This window comes from Schistocerca cancellata, chromosome 3 (assembly GCF_023864275.1).
Source record: "Schistocerca cancellata isolate TAMUIC-IGC-003103 chromosome 3, iqSchCanc2.1, whole genome shotgun sequence".
Taxonomy (NCBI): Eukaryota; Metazoa; Arthropoda; class Insecta; order Orthoptera; family Acrididae; genus Schistocerca; species Schistocerca cancellata.
In genome coordinates, this window is record NC_064628.1 from 682180473 (window position 1) to 682202643 (window position 22171).

The following is a 22171-nucleotide window of genomic DNA, read 5'->3' on the forward strand; positions in this document are numbered from 1 at the left end:
TAGTAACCAAGATATGTTCCTATTATCAGCTTCCAACTCAGGAAAAGTAATCGATCTGAGCCTCTGTAATACCACACGAGTAAATGTGTGACCACATTCGCAAGTTATCACCAATTCAGCACACGAAATGATAGCACCTTAAATATGCACATACTAAAAGCACCCTACCGAAATGTAACTGTAACGGTCTAAGGAAATTGTCTGCAAGCTCCATTTCCGAACAGCCTCCAAATCGTGACTTCCACGTCCAGACAAAAGTGTGATTTAAAAAGTGAAACTCAGTCGGTCGCGTGGCCTATTCAATCGCCTAACGCGTTTTTAGCTGGAACCGAGAACTCGTCGGAGGTGATACACTCCGCTACCACACTCCCTAACCAAGAAATAACTCAGAGTTTGCATGGCGTATGAATGCCGATTACAGGATATCTGTGTGAAAAATATGAAACATCTTACAACCTTCTCCCAAAAAAATGCTGCTTGTACTAACCAATACGCTCTGAAAAATGAAAGTGTGCCACGTAAAGTGTTCCTTTTTTAAGGAAGAACATATTTTCGTTTAGTCTCTGTTGGTCTACCATGGACACGGGACATCGGATGGTTAAGTAACTGTCATGTCATTAAAGTTAACCAACAGCCCTGTGTCTTGTTATTTTATTTTGAAGGCTGCCAGTTTCAACATTTCACTGTGCCATCATCAGGCCCCATATGCATCTCGTCAAATGAACGAAAGTGTCATATAGAGCCATAATTTTCTGTATGTCGTGAATTCAATCGTTACACTAGTGCGTCATTCGAAGGCTCGATAGCAACTTGTTATATATGACATTTCTGTTTATTCGGTGAGATGTGTATGGGGCCTGAAGATAGCATAGTGAAATGCTAAATCAGTTAGCCTTCAAAATGAAAATTACATCTTAGGACACACGGCTGTTGGTGAACTTAATTGACATTGACAGCTATTTTTGTTTGTTTGTAAAGAGCCAGTCTGCTTTGTTTATGTTTTTTCTTTTAATAGTATCTGTTAATAATACACTATGGTATCCTGTGGCACAGTAGCGAAAATTTATCGATGATCAGTGATATTGAGATGGCGTGTTACTGAAACAGAAAGGAGTAGGAAAACTTTCTTCTTGTTTTTGTATAAGAGCGGGAGCTGAGTCACTCTTACTTTCTGTTTCTTTCATAGTCTGCCGTCGAGAGCAGACATGCTGTGTATTTTGTTTTTAAAGTTGTTTTCTGGCTTTAAGTAATTAAATGTGATATCCGTTCAGAACTTTTGTAAAGATTTTACATCTACCTAATCCCAGTGTCGATAATGACATGATTTTTGCTATTGTACAGGGTGTTCGGCAATTACCGTTACAAACTCCTAGGACTCATAGAGGGGAATGAGTACATAGTATTTTGAATAGGAGCCCGTGTCCGAAAACGTCATCCAACGACGCCGCAGAGCGTCAAAGTTACAGGCGGTGGGTACAGGGTGATTCCGTGATGATAAGAGCCTTCTAGGGTGATGGAGATGGATAAATGCACTAATTTGAGGCAAGTGTTAATGTACCGGAAAAGAACGAGTCGCAAGTTATAAAAGAAAACGGTTCTGGTATCTCTGGCAGTGGAATACATGTACTGGTACATTGTTGGTTAGATTGTACTATGTTCAGAGGTGGTAGTATGGACCAAAAAAAAAGAAAAAGTCAAGTAAACGTGGGCTCTAAAATGCATACTTTACTCTAAAATGCATACTTCAGGAGCTATGATCACTTATTCAATAGAGATGATGTGTTTGACACCGGCGAAGTTGACAAAGTGATCATAGCTGCTGAACGCCTATATTTGATCTACTTTCCCACCAATATAAAGGCACTGGGGGATCGTATGTACAATCATCTTTGAATACCACCCTCATAGAAATATTCCGCCTTTTGATAATTTAAACTTTGTGTATCAATTGCATAAAGCATACTTATTGACACTTACGAGCGGTGGGATGGTGCGGAAATGAACGATAGCTTTTAAAGATGACCGTGCGAATGTGCTTGCTGAGGAACGATGTGAGCGACCTTCAGGCGTTACTGAAGATTTTGTACAGAAAGTTTATCAGAAAGTGAGAGAGAACAGAGCTTTACAATGTCGACTTCATGTGATGAGTTTCCTCAAGTGCCAAGACGTGTGCTTCACGCAGTTGTTTCAAAACATTTAATTATCGAAAGTTACGGTCAGGCGGCAGATTTTTACGAGAATAGTATTCAAAGCTGATTGTACGATGCGATAAGTGCCTTAACATTGCATTGGTGTGAATTATGTAGAAAAGTACATTAAAGTACAGGCATTCACGTAAAAATAAAATTGCCAAGAAAAGTGTACTTGTATTGTTTGTATTTGAAAACGGTATTTACTTACGAGTCGCCTCAAATACTCAAACCATGCCCTCTGTTACGCCATAAATACACAGTAAGCCGAATGAATCTCCAAAATGTTGTTGGCCGATACAAAGATGCGATGTACCGTTTTAAGTTTATTTAGGATTAAAGCTGTATTGAGATCATGCGTGGACTTTACTGTCCTCATTGTACTTAGACTGAGCTAAGTGAATCTGTGGTTAAGGAATAGGACACGCATTTGGAAAGGGGACATTAAAATCTTTGTCCAGTCACCTGAAAGTATTTTTTATGTTTTCTGTGTCATTGAAGTCTTAAAATAGCATTACGAAGATTCGTTAAAAAAAAAAAAACACGGAGAAACCCTTGTTTACTTTCCCCAAATTTTCCATGCTATTCCTGCATGTGCTGCGTCTCTAAAAACATCACCGTCGACAGGATTAAACCGCAATCTTTCTAGTTAGCTATACTCGGGTCCAAAAATGATTGTAATCTCTGGTGGTGATTATGTTGTGTGTAGTGTGTTGAAGGATATGGTGAACCTAAACACTTTTTTAAGTAATTTGCGTATTAACGAATAGATCAACATGGTTGTAATATTGAATCTGTAATAAATCAAGTATTATAAAACCTCAATTCTAGTGTGTCTTGACAAAATCATTTCAACTTCATGTATTTAAAAAAATCAACCCTTCTTCTTCCCAACAGCATTTGCCTATCATTCTAAGGTGTCGAAGTTGCTCTAAATAAAAAAGAAATTAAATCTCAATGTTGTCTATTTAGTGAATGTTTGGTTCATTGTAATGAGAATAACACTACTTAATAAGAATAATAGTATTACACAAGCTCGTGGCGGAGTTTCATTCCTTCCAAATATATGTTCAGTAGTGTAGCATGAGAATCTTAAGAATGATTAATTCAACTTAAGGAGGTTCATCGTGGTGGAAACAACCTGTTGCCAGAGTAAACATGGAAAACATATGAGGGCGATAATTTTTAGCAAGAGAACGCATACGTATCACTTCGTGAAATGATATCGCGAAGCTATTGGTTGCTTGCTACTTAGAAATAGGGCAGTTGTATTGAAAAGAGCCCACCTTTCTTTCTTTCCCAGCATTTATCCAGTCGTACGGCGTCCACTGTTTTCATGGTTTGGCAAATATATTTTTATTAATTCCTTGACCGCATAGACTTCCTGTCACAGAAGTAGTAATTTAACCTAAGGAGGAATCAGCTGTCTGTAAATCGTTTTAACTTCTGTTCTGTGTGTTTTCGTATTTTGTTTGTGCATAGAATTTTCTGAGGCGGAGAGGAGGGACTAGCATTTGACCAAGCTGGAGTGGAGAGAGAAAAAAAAAAAAATACTGTGGCTGTGACCGCTGTAGGAGACAATCGGTCGATAATCCGTGGCGCAGCTTCGATCCGGGTCTGGCTCACTACATACCCGCTAGCGAGTGCACTGTGCGCGAAGCCGCCGATACACGAACCGTGCTCTCGAAACTTCAACGTTGATTGCGTTGAGTCAACGTCCTCTGAGCGCTCAAACGATGCGACTTTTGCTTACGGTACATGTGCCTCAGCTGTTCACAAAATGGACGGGTATAAATTTCAGTGTTAGCGCTATTAAAGCGGACATTTCCTCCCTTGCCATTATGTTTGTCACGTTCCTGTCTGTAATATGCATAAATAAAAACTGCAATATTCGTGAACTTTGAACTTTTAAGACAATAAGGGAAGTAAGGACATCAGCTTGTAAAAATTCCATTACAAATAGTACAGTACAAATTTTTGTTAGTGAAATCCGAAGGTCATTTGTAATTGATAACTGTTCTTGTTCTGTAGCAGAATCTTTAACATGTAAAATATGAAACATAAAAAAATGCAAAATATCTTAATGCAAGCTGCCTTGTATGGGGGCCGTTCAATAAGTAGTGAAATTTGCGTTGAAAAATGTGAAATTTGTTGTATTATGAAGTTCCGATAGGTGGTAGCCTTCAAAATGGCATCTGTAACGGAGGTGCGTTCCAAGCAGAGAGCTGTCATTGAGTTGCTTTTGGCGGAAAACCAGAGCATCACATGTATTCATAGGCGCTTGCACAATGTCTATGGAGACCTGGCAGTGAACAAAAGCACGGTGAGTTACACGGCGAGGCGTCTGCCATCACCGCAACTAGGTGGTTCAAACCTGTCCGATGTCCCGCTTGCCAGCCGGCAGCACGCAGCTATGACTCCTATGATGTTGGAACGTACGAACACATTCTTTCGAAGCGAACGTCGGATGACAAACCAACACCCCGCTGCTCAACTGGACGTTGCTGTAGATAGTGCTGACACATTCGTTCACTGGTTGGGGTTCCTCGCTGCCTAACAGAGGACCATAAAGGACATGTGTTCCGTCCAATGAAGAATCCACACTGCGGTAAGCAGTACATTAATGATAAGGAGGTTACTGAAGCAGCACGACGTTGGCTCCGACGTCGACTGACAGTGTGTTACCATGCGAGCAGACAGGCCCTCTCAGTAAGGTGGCGTAAGGCCATCTCATTCAGAGGAGATTACGTTAAAAGGGTTAAGTAGCGGGTTTAGTAGCGAGAAGACTGGGGAATCCTGAATAAAACCAACTTGCGTTCAGAAGAAAAATGTGTTGCATTACTTATTGAATATGGTGTATTGGAATCCTGAATAAAACCAACTTGCATTACGTATTGAACGCCCGTCGTAAATTTATCCAGTCGAACAAACTCTCCCTCAGAAAGAGTGCACTTATATTCACGTAACACTGAATATTATTGAATATACTTTTATTACACAAATAAAAAATATGAGAACCAATTTGAAATCGCGAAGCCTTAGTAAGAAAAAGTTTAGATCCCGAGAGACGCGAATCGTTAATACATCAACTGATACCTCACAGTTGTGCTACTATACTCAATATTCTATACTAACCATATGCTCTTATATGGTAGACGTAACCTAATCGGGGACCCGAGGAAGAACCTTATGTATAGTACTACCACTGATCTCTGTACTTTTAAGATACATCTGTTGTTGTCTAAAAAAGAAACATTGTACAGACACTTAGTTTCCTCGTGAATACTACCTAAGAATCATTGTTTACGACACACGTTGAATATATAGTTCAAAAAGAACTAGCTATTGACAGTATTAAGGTTTCGGGGTATGTACATATTTTAAACCTCACATGGTATCTGGGGTCTTCCCAAGACTCCAAGGCTCGTTTTAACTACAGCCAGAGTTTTAATGTGGACGTAGACTTCTCATCCTCCAGATATGCTTTTTATGGACTTAACACTATAGCTATGTAAAATATTTATGGTTATATCACGGTTCGTAGTAAAATAATTTGAGGTTTTGGCAATGGAGTCAGAAAATAGCCCAGGTATGTAGTAAGTGATTTTCAGTGTTATATTTCAACTTAAGATAATTAAAACTTGGTACCCATTCCCCTTCGAAACCGACATCTATGTATCATTGTTCTAAACAGTTCGTATAATAGAAAATGCGTTTATTTGAAGTAAGGCGTGGTGTTATATTTTAATCGTCATGGATGATGTAAGTTTGGAAGAGGCTTCAGTCTCGACCAGACCTTAGCAAATTTTCAGATGATTGATATTCATAGTGATAGGAAAAGTTTTGGAAATGAGGGTGAGTGTGATGCCGATACAATAGAGGAAGACACATAGGTCGGAGATGAAGTGGATACGAGTGAATGTGAAAAAATTGTAATGGCATTCAGGAAACTAGTGTGTCTACTCTTCTATCTAGAATTAGAAAGATAACATATGTTATAGTGCCAACTGATCGGCGCAAACAAATTTCAAAAATATAGTACATGAGACTCCACGTATTCCACGTCACGTCACCTTAGACCACAATTACGGAGAGTGTTCAAAATCCGAATCGAATAATGTTCGACTCCTGCCCAAGATAGGGTTGCAAGTGAATCAGCAATGTGATGAGCGTCACAAGTTCGTCTGCAAAGAACATGCTAGAGTAAGTGTTGTGCAATGAGGGTTCATCATATGACGTAGAGAGCGATAAGAAGTTAATTTCCTTGTTAGTGATGTTTTCCATCATGTTAATTAATTATAGTATTGTTACAAGTGTAGTTTATGAATATTTTCTGTTAACTAATTTTTAACCAAGCAAACTAAACAATATATGTTTTTCCATATTTCAAACATAGTGCATAATTACAACTTACAAGAACTTAATTACAGCAGCAAGCGGCTATGGAGTCGTAATTTCAACATCGTACATGGGTCTCACAATAAATCATTATTACTTTTGTGGAAATATTTTACATTTTACCACCATAAAGTTGAGAATTTCTGGGAGTATTCACAGCTTTACAAGTGGAGTATAGCTATATAATTTGTTGGTTTGTATTAGGACGTACGAGGTTGAGCGCTTGTCCACCCCTCCGAGAGGAGAGAACTTAGCCCCGTCCGCTGCTGCTTGTATATCGACCGGCTATGAATGTTTCATGGGGTCTGAGTGGCTGCGGGTATTGGAAAGTCAGTGGCACCGACACCGGCAGATGGCGATGTGAAATGCCATTTACTCGTACTAACACGATTCATGGCATATGATAAATGACAGCGCTTAACGTTTTTAGTTGTCTATAATCTAATTCATCTATCTGCTAATACCATTTTTCTAGATATGCCACTTCCATTACTTTTATTATTATTTGCTCTTTCTCTAACGAATCGTGTCATTTTGACGAAACTCTTTTAATAACGTTCACAACAACAGTCGTAGAAATGTAAAATTTAGCCATATCATAACATACAGCAATTTCCTTATTTGCGAGTCCGTCCGCCATCAGGAACCAATGTATGACAAATGTCAAGCATACTACTGTACTACATATATAGTACATTGTCTTCCCCATCTTTTCGTCGTTACACAGTACCTTGTTGACCTCAGAGCACTTAGTTTCTTCCCTAATATATTTTAAGATCGCGACAGGTGTTGCTGCAAGGAAAAGAAAAGTTGTCAACAATATAGTAATTTGCAAAATGATAGTCGTCGTTAACAAACTGACAAACACATTACGGTAGTTGTGGAAGAGCTGATGCACTGCTATTAGGCACTGCAAAAATTCAGCGCAGTACGTGGCCTTCTGTTGTGACGTATTTTATGACGGTATTGCCGATGGAATAGGCTGTTACGGGCGGACACACTGGCAGCAGAGGTCTTGGTGGTGTTGTCCACCAAAGGCGAGATTATTTCTTATGGACGAGCTATATCTACCTCGGTTCTTGTCTGTAAGTGGTTCAATATCACTCAAAGCTTTCTCGAATATTCCTCACGTCAACAGCGCTGAAGTGTCAAATCACGCCAACTCAATATTATTTCGCTATAGTTCGAAAGACGGCGCGAGTATGTAAAGATACTCGATTTGTTCGTTGTGTGTGGGAACGTAGAAGAGGGCAGACAGGAGAATGAGTTTTCACAAACGTGATAGTGCTTACATCTACGACCAGAGGTGTGGAACAAAAAAGACCACAATCTAAAAGACATTCCCCTGTTACCGACCTAGAAGATAGGTAGCCGTGAACCATAATTGTGCTCATTCTGCAAAGGTTCCTAAGAGCTTTAAACTTTTTTGAAGCTCTGTTACGTGTCTTTAAGTGTTTATGGTCAGCAGCTTGGCAACTGTCCTTTTTTTGTTATAGCCTTTCTATACATTAATTTCCATGTCTCACAACTTTGATCGTAGGTGTACCGCATTTATGACATTCATAGTTCTCTCTCTGTGCTGATGAAACGCAGTAGAAATCAATATAAAAATTGGATTGCTATTTCAGAGCATTTTAAGGAATTCTACGAGTCTTTCTAGCAAAGAGCTTCAAATGTCTGGTACTAAGATGCATATCGATGTACGAATCACCAAGGCAAATCGATGTACGAATCATCAGTAGCCAAAAACTGATGGGTAACCGCCAATCTGGTTCTAATTGGTGAAGAGGCTTTCATATTGGTATTTATTACCAATTCTCGAACTAATTACTTGTACGATGTATTCAAAACCATGTTTAAACTTTTTGTTCTCAGCATCACTCCTCGAGTTAGTTTCGGAAGCAGCTCGGTTACTTGAAAAAGAGCCCGATTTGTCGTTTTCTTGTTAATATTTTCCTTGTGGGATGCAAATGCGGGAGAGGTTCATTAACTTCCATTAGCTCATTTTCGTTCATTTCGGGGATATTACGATTTTCAAACCACTATTCAAGAAAGGTTCCCCTGTGCGAACTATCGAACAATAGCCCTTATCTCCCTTTCCAGTGAACTTCGCTCACTATGTTGAATGAGAGGATGAAGACCACCTTACATCCATAGATATCAGATGATCAAACTGGGTTTATTCGAGGCAAGGGAACCCACAAACAGATACTAAACATTCGGCAGCTCATAGAGAAGGCAAGGAATTATAATTTAAACATGTTAGTGTGCTTCCGTATCGTGACCTCTGCAGCAGAAACTTGTACAATACACACGGCGGATCGTCGCATCACGGATGAGCTGGAAATGTGGTGCCGCATAAAATGACCTGGAATACCATGGACAGCACGTCTAGCTAATGAATCTATCCTGAGGCAGAACAAGACTGTTAACTCTTGTCAAACTAAATCAGTTGCAATGTTTCGGTCGCGGCCATTGAAAATGACGATCATAGAGGGGAGAGTCGACAGCCGAAGACTCAGTGAGCGCACACCATTGCTGTGGATAGACCATATCAAAAGCCTGATCGGGATGGACTCGAAGCAAGCAAGCAAAGACAGAGCTTGGGGAGACAGATCGTCAAGGGGCTGGCCATGTGCTGCCACTACATGCTTACGTAGAGCTAGACCAAAGAAGAAAAAATCCCTCTTCTCTACACTGAGCGATATATATGAGCCATTACAGAAAGACGAGGTGTTCCAGGAGACGGATTCAAGTCATGCTTCTCGCTCGCAACTTCAATAAACTTAGTGAGTCTGGTACAGCTCCCCTTAGATATTTTTGTAATACGTGCAGTTGAGAAAAATGTAAACAGAAAAAGCCAATGACGTGGTCGGTGCCCTCCAGAGGTATGGCATTGTCGTAAAAGACACTGGACTCGAAAGATGGCGACGGTTCGGATTCCTATCGGTCATCCTGATATACATTCTGCGATGTTCACAAGAATTACATCAGGTGCACGTCGAGATGGTTACTTCAAAAAGAAAAGGTCGCAGTCTCTACCTGAGATAGATTACAGCCCACAGCATAATACTGAGAAATGAGATTGCAGATTCTCTTTTAAGGAGACAGTACTGTCAGATACAGAAGTTTTTCCTCATTTTTCAGCGGTAGATGTCTTACCGAAATCAAGATGATCCAACATGGGTTTGGGAAAAAGTGGCGAGCCTCGCAGGTAGCTAGGGTAAGACGCTATTCATAAATAACGCCAGTAGTACCAACCAGGCCTTGATATCACGGAGTCTTGCGTACATGAGAATTAGCAGTTACCACAGCGCTGTTGAAGTTCAACCAACTATTGCCACTTTACACAGCATCTACACCTCATACGCGTAACAGCATCGATGTATGACTGAATTCCTTTACGCTTTAAGCAACCGCAGACTTCGCAACATATAAAAGGTCTTTACACCGTCATAACGGAGGCTAAAAGAGCGATATGAAGTAAGATATGTAAATTAAAAAATGTTGTGTAATTCCTGTATGTTTTTTCAATTTTATGTCTGTTTTTATCATCGCCCACGCGCGCCTCCTCTCTCTCTCTCTCTCTCTCTCTCTCTCTCTCTCTCTCTCTCTCTCTGTGTGTGTGTGTGTGTGTGTGTGTGTGTGTGTGTGTGTGTGTGTGTGTGTGTGTGTGTGCGTGCGCGCGCGCGCGCCTTTTAATTCAAAACACACACGGTGAGGTATAAACCACCGGCCCGTAATTTACGGTAACTGCGTGACCTGTGCTTAGACATCTGGTGCCACATGCCTCCGGAAACCTACCAACGACTTTTCGAATCCGTACCACGCAGTGTCGTTACTGTAACTCGTTCCAGAGATTGACTAACTCGCTGTGAAGCAGGTAGCCACAATGTTTTCGGTCGTCTACATATAAAGGATGGTTTTGGTATTACCGACCATAGGTTTTATGATCCCGTTCTTTTGTGGCATTCTTTTTTTACAGACTTTATATGGCGACTCCTCCAGAATGAATTACCTTGTTGATGGAGGTTCCCAGGAGTTAAAGACGAGTAATGTTCTTTGGGTATAATGGAAGTTTGAAACATTGTGTCCGTCGGTCTCCATCATCTCTCGTTCCTTATGTCCTTATGTCCTTAAGGCCTGGCCAGACAGAAAGCGGTTTGGCGGCGCGGTTCACACCGATTTCAGCGGCAAAGGACGCCACACAGTTCAGACGCAGCGGCTGACAGCAGTACACGAGAGAAGAATTTTCCGAATTTCTTGCTGAAAAAAAAGTTACTGTATGTAAATGAAACAAAGCTATGCTAACTCCAAGAGTTAGATTTTGTGAGAGTTATTCCTTATCTTTCAAAAAATGAAATACAATTTCTTTCTGTTTGTGCGTTTTCCTCACTATAAAATACTTCTCATTCCATTCTGAGGGAAATAACTGTCACAAAAAAGTATATTTTGCATGTCTCTTAGCTTCACATCATAGCTTGATAATGAATTGCCTATTTTGTCGAGATTGGTCACAGTTATGTGACATTTATATTTCAAGTATTGCAAGTATTATGTAGCATGAATTTTGAAGGGTTTGCAGTGAAAAATGTGGTCGCTGACTACTTCACGTTTCATTCGTTTTAGGCAATATTTCGCTGCGTATTAAATGTAGTTAATATATGGAAATTGTTTTTTTTAAGTTGGAACAAAAGCCGTAACTCACTGCAGTATATAGAAAATTGTGTTTTATTCTGTACACGCTGGCACCGAGCGCGCTGCCTGAGCGCGCCACGGGCAAGAGCAGAAGTATGCTGTAGGGCTCAGATGTGAACATGTGGAAATACACGCACCTTTTTCAAATTTGTCATCGCAAATTATTATTGTACTTATTGCTGAAGTAAAATGACACTCTACTCCATCAGTTGCATGATAGAACCGTAGAAACATATCCCGTGTCTAAGGCAGGGCTGGACAAAAATTTCGTTTACGACACTTACCAGTCGTCATTTATTAAACGAAGACAAAATTCTGTGATTTCGTCAGGTTAAATATTTCCTAATTTAACTTTTCCTAGATCTGCTCAAAGAAGCTTTTGGGAAGAATTAATCAAATAGATACTTGTATCCAGTAACACCCGACGCGAAATTAGCCATAATACTAAAGTAAGAACAGTCAAAATACTTTGAAGACTACAGTAGCTTATTTATCATGTTTTCTGTTATAAATGGCATTTTCCGCATACTGGTAAATACGAACAAAAGCAGAATAGTCATTTCAGGTAGAACATTCTACCGTTTCCAAGACAGTAAAGCAAGTTTTCATTAAAATTAGGTTCGTTTTACGCAACTATACAAGAAATTGTCTGAGCTGTGTCATCACTTAACAAGCTGAGTCTGTCGTAGTCACGGAGACATACACTCTAGCATCTCATAACGCAGTTAGGTAAAGAGCTAGGTATGTCACATATTTAGTACAGGGCAGTTTCGTAGACTACTACAGTATTACATCTAATATCTTTAAAGGAAGAATAACCAAGCGACGTCTCTTCGAAACTGTATCCAAGACCTATTTTTTATTTTTTTTTGTATATCTAAACATATTTCTACATTAACATCTACACTCTGCAAACCACTGTGAAGTGTGTGGCAGTGGGTATGCTCTATTGTACCAGTTGTTAGAGCTTTTCCCGTTCCTTTCACGTATGGAGCGCGGGAAGAATGATAGTTCGAATGCCTCTGTGCGTGTTGTAATTACTCTAACCTTGCCCTCACAATACCCGTGGGAACGACACGTAGGAGCTTAAATTACATTCCTAGAGTCATCATTTAAAGCCGGTTCTTGACACTTTGAAGTGGGTTTTCTTGGGCTTGTTTACGTCTATCTTCAAGTATCTGCCAGTTCAGTTCTTTCAACATCTCTGTGACAATCTCTCGCGGATCAAACAAACCTGTTACCATTTGTGCTGCCCTTCTCGGTATTCGTTCGGTATCCTCTGTTCTTTTTCGTATGGGTACCATCACGTGAGCAGTATTGTAGTATGGATAAGACGAGTGATTTGCAATCTTCTTCGTAGACTAACTGAATTTTCGTATCCTCCGAAGTATAACGCCCAGGCATGTAGTTGGCATGGGTTGCCAAGAAATAGAAAGAAGCAAAATATGATTACAGTTGTTGGCAACCAACAGTCTGAGATTTATTAGAGGTTAAAAATTTGTGAGATTTATTAGAGGTTAAAAATTTGTGAGATTTATTAGAGGTTAAAAATTTGTGAGATTTATTAGAGGTTAAAAATTTGTGAGATTTATTAGAGGTTAAAAATTTGTGAGATTTATTTGAGGTTAAAAATTTGTGAGATGTATTTGAGGTTAAAAATTTGTGAGATGTATTTGAGGTTAAAAATTTGTGAGATGTATAAGGTTAAAAATTTGAGAAGGTTACAAAATTAATTGGTAAAACCTCTAGTATTAATTACAGGCTACATAAATGAATTTTATTAAATTTCATTCAGGTACTTCCCGGTCACATGATCGACAGTCCTTACGAAAACCTTTAGAAATCGCTAGCTACAGGCATCAACAATATTGAAATATTCACAGTTATCAACAATGGAAAATTGGAGGGAAAGGAGACATCAGTGTAGGCAACATTATAACAAATACTTTTCTTAATTAGAGCACCCAGTATACAAGAAATCTGCCTTAAAACAAAGATGCAAAGAATGAACTGCCAAGAACTGTCACATGGAGAAGAACGTTGTACATAATATCATCTTAGGTTGATAGTATTAGAAGCAAGCATGGAAATGACGTCAGCAATACCATGTGAAGCTAGACAATTAATTTTCGTTTGAATGAGACACATAATTGGCTCATGAGAGATTCTACTTGTTTTGGTTTTGATAACATGGTTGCATACATACTTCCTCCAATATCTTTCAGTTGCTTCAAGATCTGCTTTCCAGTACTTAATAGTGTACTGTATCTCATTTTACGTGACACACTGCATGTGTGAAAATTAAAAATATTTGCAATTTTAACCAGTTTAGGAGCTGTCTAAATGCTTCGGACTTCTTCAAAATTTTCTTGTAGTCTGCATCGCTTTTATCATATAAGAAGTTGTACTTCATCTGCTCGATACATTTTTCTGTTTCCATCATTACCAGTGAGTGCATTGTACGTTCACCGATACGACAGATGTGCCTCCCGCTGCTGCTTTTAGCCATAAATGTGAAAACGCAGCAAAAAAGAAAAATGCGCCGGAGACGCTCTCAGCCGCCGACGGCTGCGGCGAATCTGTTTTGAGACACATTGGCGCTTCCCGCGACGGCTGGCCGGTCACGGCGGCCGCAAGACCGCCCTCTGTGTGACCGACACGATGCAACAACACACATTTCAACGACGCGGCCTGCCTGTCGCGTCTCGAGGTCGCAGACCGTGTTACGTGTAGGCCTTAAGCGATGCGTGAGCTCCAAGGTGGTAGCAGCAACTTGTTCCATTGGATTAGTTATGTATATAGGTGGAAATCAAATTCTTCAGTGAAAAAGCTCGTTAAGTCAATTCATAATTCGCAGTGGGAGGATTGTAGCCTTAATAAAAGTAGGCCAGTGCTTCGGCCGAAGACCGACCTGTACGCAGTAAAGAGAGGTACGTGCACGGGAGTCGATGATGGTATTTTCTTTTTTAATTTAGACTCTGCAGTGTTTGCGTCTCTGAGCTATTTTTATGTTGATAATTTTTTGTGAACTGTGTTACATGCATAATTGTGAATTAATGAAGGTGCTGAATTGTTTCACACTTCATGAAATATTCTTTATAATGGTATAAAAAATTCAAAATTCGTGCGTTAACTTGCGTAGACAAAAAGTTGTTGCTAAGTTCAGTTAGGTTGCCGTCGACTAGCTGGTGCCCCTTCGATACGGTACTTGGGACCACTCGGTCGCTGGAGGCCAGCCAGGCGAATTTTAAACGGCCTTGGCTGTCGCCAGTCAGCCGCAACTGCTGGCCTCCATGATACCGACGTTTCTGTATTTTCTGCTTGGCAGATCTGAAACTAAGTAACAACACCAACAAGCATGCGCGAAGTCACGCGCCGGTGACAGCGAATTTTTAATCGTGCATTGAGAGCGCTTGGCATCGAGTGCCGTGTCAAAGGGAAAGATGTAGTTCAATATTCCACTCTACAGCGGAGCGTGCACTGTTTTGAATCTTGCTGGAAGATAAAATCTAGAACTTGGATACAAAATCCGAAATTTGTCATTCGCCTCAGCGTCTGATGTATCCAGGTATGACTCAATACCCGTCATCAAATCTACAGTTCCGTGAGGGCTTCTATCTTTTAGCGTGTAGCACCATCTCCTTTCTCACCAATGATGGATATCTGCGGAGACCGGACGTGGCATGGTTTCCACGACCGACAGGAAGCTCAATCATCGGCCACAACTCAGTGTTAGCACGAAGATGAGAGCAACAATGGCACGTTACGTCCACTTGGGTCCCTGATATACTCAGTAGAATTGAAGTCGGTATATCTTGAAAGTCACTCAAAATCCTCGTATTCTCCAAGAGTTCCTCACGCCTTTGTGACGCAGTTTGAGGGACGCGTCGTGCTGATAGCACAGACCCCTTGTAAGATGTTGTAGGCGAACACATGGGTGCTCATCAGGGGCGTAAGTAGGCGGGGGCAACTGGGAGCTCCCGAGTATAAAGACCCTGTGGCGCCCGAAAGAAAGAAATTAAAAACAAAAGATATCTAAAATTGGAAATTAAAGTGGAAGATACAGGAAATGAGAAGTTGTGTCGATGTAGTTCTGTCTAGATGTAATAATGCACAGAAGAGAATTGTGTCGATGTTTACTAGAAAAGCAGCACAGAGAAACTCCTTGACAGACTTTGAGTATCTGTGGAAGATGGAGAATCGAGTGTAAATTCCCAACGACCGAAGAGAAACAGCAAAACGAAAACACTACGACGAGGTGCACAAAGACGATACTCTGATGACTAATAACATGCTTTATCTAATGATTCACACATCTGTTCGCAACTAAGTTTCAAGGAATGAAGTAAGTCATAGACGCATGCAAAGGAATAAAATCTTTGTACTTAAGTAGCGCCTGTGACACATGTTTTAAAACAAAAAAACGCTTATGGTAATGACATTCCTGGACGAAATTCACCGAGTTTGCAGCACGGCTCATATGTATAATTTTAAATGAAGAACAAATATCAAAACAGTCTGATACGCAAGCATCAGCAGAGCTATTACTGTTAGTATAACATAGCTCACTGGTATAGGTTTATCCTGGCGTGTGTGTAGCCCTTTTGATGTGTGTAATAGCACTTGAGTGTTACAAAACGTGAGCGTTTTTTAGGGCTAAAACTGTTAGAAAAACTTTTATATTCTACAGTAATCTGTGAATTATCTACTGCGGCAGTAATGGCAAACAGAAAATGAAAGACTACGTGAAATTGATGATTCTCAAATTATTTCCTTTCTTCTTCAGGGACAAAGGGGGTGGGGGAAGCATTTTCATAACAGAAAAATGTAGGCCTACAAGGACGTACGTTTCACAAGCATATTTTATTTTAACATGGGTATTCATGCTTAGCTGCTTCTTTCAAAATAACTTTTCGTTTCTGTGAAGTGCGAAAAAAACTTTGTTTCTATATTTCATAAAAATTCTCTTAGAGTAGTAAGGAAGGAAAGATCAGTGCTGAACGTCCGGTCGATGACGAAGCCGGTAGACAAGCTCAGATTGTGTAATAACTAGGAAGGAAATCGGGCATGCCTTTTGAAATGAACCGTCCCAGCATTTGTTGTAAGCGATTTAGGAAGACCATGGATTCGTCGACGGGGATCTGAGCCGCAGTTCTTCCGAATACGAGTCCGTAATGCCTTAACACTTTCTGAAAGCGAGAGCTCAGACCCATTGTGGAGGGTAGGAACGCCGCACTTTGAGTACATGCCTCGAGGTCCACATGATACGCGTATTCGTGCAATACCTTCGTGTAACATTTGCTGTTGAGGAATAACGGTTGACATATCGAGCGTTCAGTTTCATTCCGTTTAAACGTATACGAGAAGAGCTCCACCTACGCGAATCGTGCTCCATGTGCAAGCGGGGCTCTTCGCCTCGAGTGGTTTTTGACGTATTCGTCACTGGCATATACCAACTCATCAGTCTAGGCGACATTTTTCCATACTAGCGTTTGTGCCCGTGACATCAGGAGAACGGATGTAGTCGTGTTGGTGAGGAGGGCCTTAGTTATGTGGCTGCTTTCCGGTAGTTGTTTTTCATCATTGGATTGGTGATTGAATTATTGGACTGTGGCGCACCTGCTCGCGTTTTCAAGCCACGGTAGTTTACGGCTATATGTGTTAGCAACTTGTTGTTGCCCATAGCTCCTACGTCAGACGAAAGCGTTTTTCCCTTAATCTGGGTAATCTCACTAAATTCTTTACTTTTTAGTTTCTTATTTTTTATAGCCGTTTTGACTTAATGTCTGGAAACTATGGTCGACCGTAATCAAGAGCTGATCCGGGTCTTGGACAGTGGGGAGGAATCATGTCTCTCCCCAAAAATAGTAAAATAGCTATTATCTGTATAAATAAAATATGAATATACGTTTGTTAAAAAAAGTTTATCTCTGGAAGTTCTTGAACGAGTGCTTTGAGACTTTGACACAACGTTGAATTCTAATACGAACTTATTTTTAGGTACCTAATTCTTTAATATGATACCTACTGTAATAAATGTTTCTAATGTATAAATACATATATAAAATATACAATAGTGAAACGTTGTTAGCAACAGGGAAGTTACAATTATGGGCTATTGGTTTATGATCAGAATACTACTATGGAATTTGAATTTGCAGTAACTGTAAACAAGGCTCAAGGTCAGAGAGAGCGAGAGAGAGGGGGGGGGGGAATATGGAAAGAGGGGTGGAAGGAAATAGACAGAAAACGGGAAGGAGGAGAGTGGCATACAGGGGGACCAGGAGGAGGCGTAGAGAAAGGGGGGGAGGAGAACATGCAGAGAGAAAGAGGGGGGATTTGATGGATTGAGAGAGGTGCCAGGAGGTCAGAGAGAGGGGGAGGATAGAGGGGACCGAATGAAGAGGAAACAGGCAAAGGAAGAGAAAAGGGGAGGTGGACAGAGACGGGGAGAGGAAACAAGGACGTATATCCAATTCATATTAGAAACGTGTAATTTCTCTTTCCTTCTTTTCCGCTTCAAGCAGAGTGAACCACAGCAGGGTGTGACCGGGTACAACTAGGTTTTACATACACTAATTTCGAAATTCCTCAGCTAACTTTTGCAGGATAAAGTAACTTGAAAACCTAGATTCTCAAAAATCGCAAGCTGTGTTTAACACGGGATAGTTTTTACAGTTGCTTTGTGTAATGCTAGTCTACGTGTATAGGCTTGCAACTTGATACCCGCGAAGAAGATTACTGCCAGGGGCTAAGCGCACAGCCACAGGCCGACCGTACCTGCTGGTAACAATAAATTGGACACAGTTCTGGGGTCCACAGGTGGAACTGGCAAACCGTTGGGATTTAACGCAGGACAGAAAGCTAAAAAGAGCGCCCCCCCCCCCCACCCCAAAACAGATTGAAATACAGATTACGGTGAGTGCACACTAATATTTTATATTGTGCACACCATGATATCAAATTTGTGAGAGTTTATTGCTGTCAGTGTTCTTAAATCAGTTGTAGGATACATGTGCTTCGCAAATTTTAGGGCAAATGCTGTATTTTTCAAAATTGTAGTTTCTTAGGAAGTTTTACGGTTATTAAATATTTTTATCTGTGGTATTGTAGTCCAAACATTTTTATTAGTAATTATGACAATTTATAAATGTTATTCTTAAAATCATAGGCATATGTGACACGTTAAAAACGCTGTGACATTAAGTTAAATGTGGGGGGGGGGGGGGGGGGCGAACGAGGCCAACAAATTTGTTACCCTGGCCCCTATACATCTAATTCTTCAACATTTCCTCATTTTTTACAATGATACCGAGTCATACTTTAATCTGGAGTGCCACCCCTCCTCTTCCATCCCCCCTCTCTCTCTCTCTCTCTCTCTCTCTCTCTCTCTCTCTCTCTCTCTCTCTCTCTCTCTCTCTCTCTTCCCCCCCCCCCCCCCCCCCCCCCCCCCCCCCCCCCCCCCCCCCGTGTCGGGTCGATGGGAGTGTGGACCCGCCGGTAGGCGCACCGCGATAATCTGCGCAGGTTGCGACAACGCCGTAAAACTTTTTGAGAAATCTCCAATTTGAGAGCATGGCGGCCGGAATCGGCATTAGCGGCCAAACACAAACAAGCAGAGCTCTCGTGGTACGCTGTATCGGAATGTCAACACATTTGCCTGTTCGCTTGTGTGCACCGTAGGCCGGGTCATGTCAACATTTTTTGCGTGCAGACATGTACATCAGTGAGGAAAGATGGATATACTACTTTTATATGGCGACTGTAAAAGAAATACCATAAAAACAGTACAGCGGTATAAGCGTAATCTATACGGATCGCCAGGGTCCGACGCGCCAGGCAGTTGAACGAATTATTAAACGCTAGTGCGGACAGGTTGCTTGAACGTCGAAAAGAGAACAAGAAAGAAGACTGCAACTGACAGAGAGGACGAAGAAGCTGTTCTGGCTACGACGCTAATGAATCCAACAGAGGTACGAGACACTTTGTGAAGGAATATGGACTCTGCCAAACGAGTGTCATTCGCATCCTGTATCGACAGAACGTCCATCCCTAACATCTGTCACTATATCAGGCACTCGACGACCGTGATTTTGAGCGTCGTAGAGAATTATGTCGGGGATGAAGCAACGTTTACTAAGCACGCTAATGTAAATTTGCATAACATGCGCTACTGGGTAGTCGAAAATCCACTCTGGCTTCTTCAGTTGGTAACATCAGCGGTCGTGGGAACGTAAACGTATGATCATAGGAAATTACATTATGAGACCTCAAAATGTACATTCCGTCGGTTCTTCTGGATGATGTACCACTGTATAGTCGGCAGGTCCATGTGGCTGCAACACGACGGTTGTCCTGCTCCCTCTTCCCGTGTTGAAACGCAAATACTGAATGAACCTTCCTGGACGTTTGATATGCCGAAATTCTGTTTTCAAATAGTCTGCGAGGTCCCCCGGTTTGACTCCTCTCGATTTCTTTCTTTAGGGAGCACCCTAGGATGAAGTTTATTAAGAAGCCCCATCTGCGTCAGACGGCATGTGTCGTCGAATCGCCAGTGCATGTTCTACAGTATCATCCACTCTGGCTACATCTATTCATCGTTCTTTCGAACTGGGGTAAATATGTTTTTCAGTCCATGGTCCACAGATTGAACACATGGTTAAATAAAGAATAATTTTAAGACAAAATTTATATTATGTGATTTGGATGGTTACAAAATCATTGTTGGTAAATTGTTTATTTCATTTACGTGTGTACGAAATTGTATTGCAGTGTCAAAGAAGTCGACAGCGTGTATTGCACGTAGCTGGTAACACTGTCATTACGCGCTAATGTGCAGCATGAAACGACATTTCGTTTAAAAGAATTTTTTTTTCTGTGTACGAGTGGTTCCCAAAATATTTTTAATAGAATGTTTAGCTCAATCAGAATATCCCATATGATAGAGTGAAGAGCAGTGTCGATAAAAACAGTTGCCAGACAGCATATAGTTTACCTCCAAGAAGCACAAAGCATACGGCCACGTACAGGAAAACATAGATCAAATCTTCCTTGTAACATATGGATATTTAATACAAGAGTTGCTTTTTGCAGCGTATCTTACGTAAATCTGGGGGGATTCACAAATGTGAAATAGTTTTCGTAAGTCTTTGTTGATACGCTAACTTCTAGCCTACGTCGTATTTCCGTATACAACATTCGTTGGTGAACCTGCACCTAGGTCTTAAGTTGGTTAAAGGGCAAATAGAGACGTATTATCGTAGCGCAGACCTACCTTACGGTATACAACTACGCAGCCTGGTCAGAGACCCCTATTTGGCAGTGTCTGCATCGCAAAGGCCGTTTCCGGATACTGTACTCTACATTCTAGGACATTTCTCCAGTCTTGCTTACGAAAGGTTTCGCGTCAACGCTATCGAACGCTATATCACTGTAATCTTCTTCTCAAGAGCTGTCGAATGCAGTTTTAAAAAGTAAACCGTTCCATTAAAAAAAAAATGTACTTACTTCAATATCTCAGTTGTCACTAGCGCTAAAAATATTAACCGAAAACTGTAACATTTACCGAAAATCGAGTTTAGATATTTGCAAGCATTCCCGAAATAAACGAGGAGTTAGGTGACTCGGCCTATGTATGAGTGTGGTATGTTAGTGTTAAGCTTGCAGGTTAATGATTAGTTACATAGGTGACAAGACATCGCCTAACACTATCATGGACGAGAGTGGTAAGTTGGAGAGAAACGATAAAATTAGTTGATACAATTAAATTAATTGTTTTTCGGTCTTGCACTTGTTATTGCGTGTGAAGTGCGGTCGTAATTGTGTTGATATAGTTACGTTGTGACTGGACGCGGACACGTCTGTGTGTGCCGATTGTGTCGGACGATTGTGCTAAATACACTTATGTTTGTGTTTCAGATCCAATTTGCTGACCCGCATCGCGGGACGTGCAGACAGCTCGCTGTGGTGAGTATCTCAACTTCGAACATGCGGCAGTGCCCTGTGCTTCTGGACCTCGTTTCCATTTGCCTCAATTTCTTGGACTAAATTACTAATTCTGCCAATCACTCGTAATGAGTTGCGATCAGTGGCGTAATACTACTGATTTTCGATAGCTTGTTGTAACTTAGTAATTTGCACAGCAGCTATGGAGACGTGTAGTTCTGCATCGAATTTGAATCTGTCTGAGACTAAGTATTACTAAATCTTTGTTTTAAACGACAAAATTATCGAAATGCCTTAAAGGGGATTTCTGAATTCTGATTAGCGTCTGGGTATGGAGCAGTGCTTTATTCGAATGGTTAGTACTATCCTGTCCTCTAACGTTGTTGCCCTGTTGCTGCCTTCCAAGGTGTACATCATCGCTGACTAAATTTGCAACAGTACTTTCGGAGCATAAACTCTTGGTGCATGCAGGAAATATACATGTTTTACAATTATTGCGTTAAGAGAACGAAAATTGGTGATGAAATCTTCAAAAAAGCGATACATACTATAGGCTGGTCGGGTGGCTCTGTTTCTTGGATGTATTGGGATCGTATTTACAGGTGGGCAAGGAAGAATTCAGAGCTATAGGAGAAAGAAAAAAATATGCTTTCAATATTGTCATAGTCTCCGGAAAGGCTCCGCGGACGTTTCTGCGGCAAGTATTGTTCGATTGTCTCCTTCTTCCATTTTCGACTACAGTCGTACGGGCGAGTTTTCAGTACACACACAGGAAGTAGATCTACATAAATTAATCTGGTTCGCATATACGTAGACGAATAGATCCCCACTTAGGCTGCATATTTAAAATGCTCTTGGTCATCGTTTTATTATTTTATTCGATTACTTACTTCCAGTTCTGTTTCCTCCGCTAAAATGTGACCGTCAAAGTCTAAATTCGA

At 40.8% G+C, this 22171-nt stretch overlaps 1 protein-coding gene across 1 annotated transcript in view; it reads left to right on the top strand.

The window, feature by feature from the left end:
* The window catches only part of LOC126175661 (dnaJ homolog subfamily B member 6-like), a 333822-nt gene that overhangs the window by 124735 nt on the left and 186916 nt on the right, over positions 1–22171 (top strand). The window contains exon 2 of the mRNA XM_049922569.1: positions 21204–21251. The gene's annotated coding sequence lies outside the window, so the exon portion shown is untranslated. The remainder of the gene's footprint in view (positions 1–21203; positions 21252–22171) is intronic.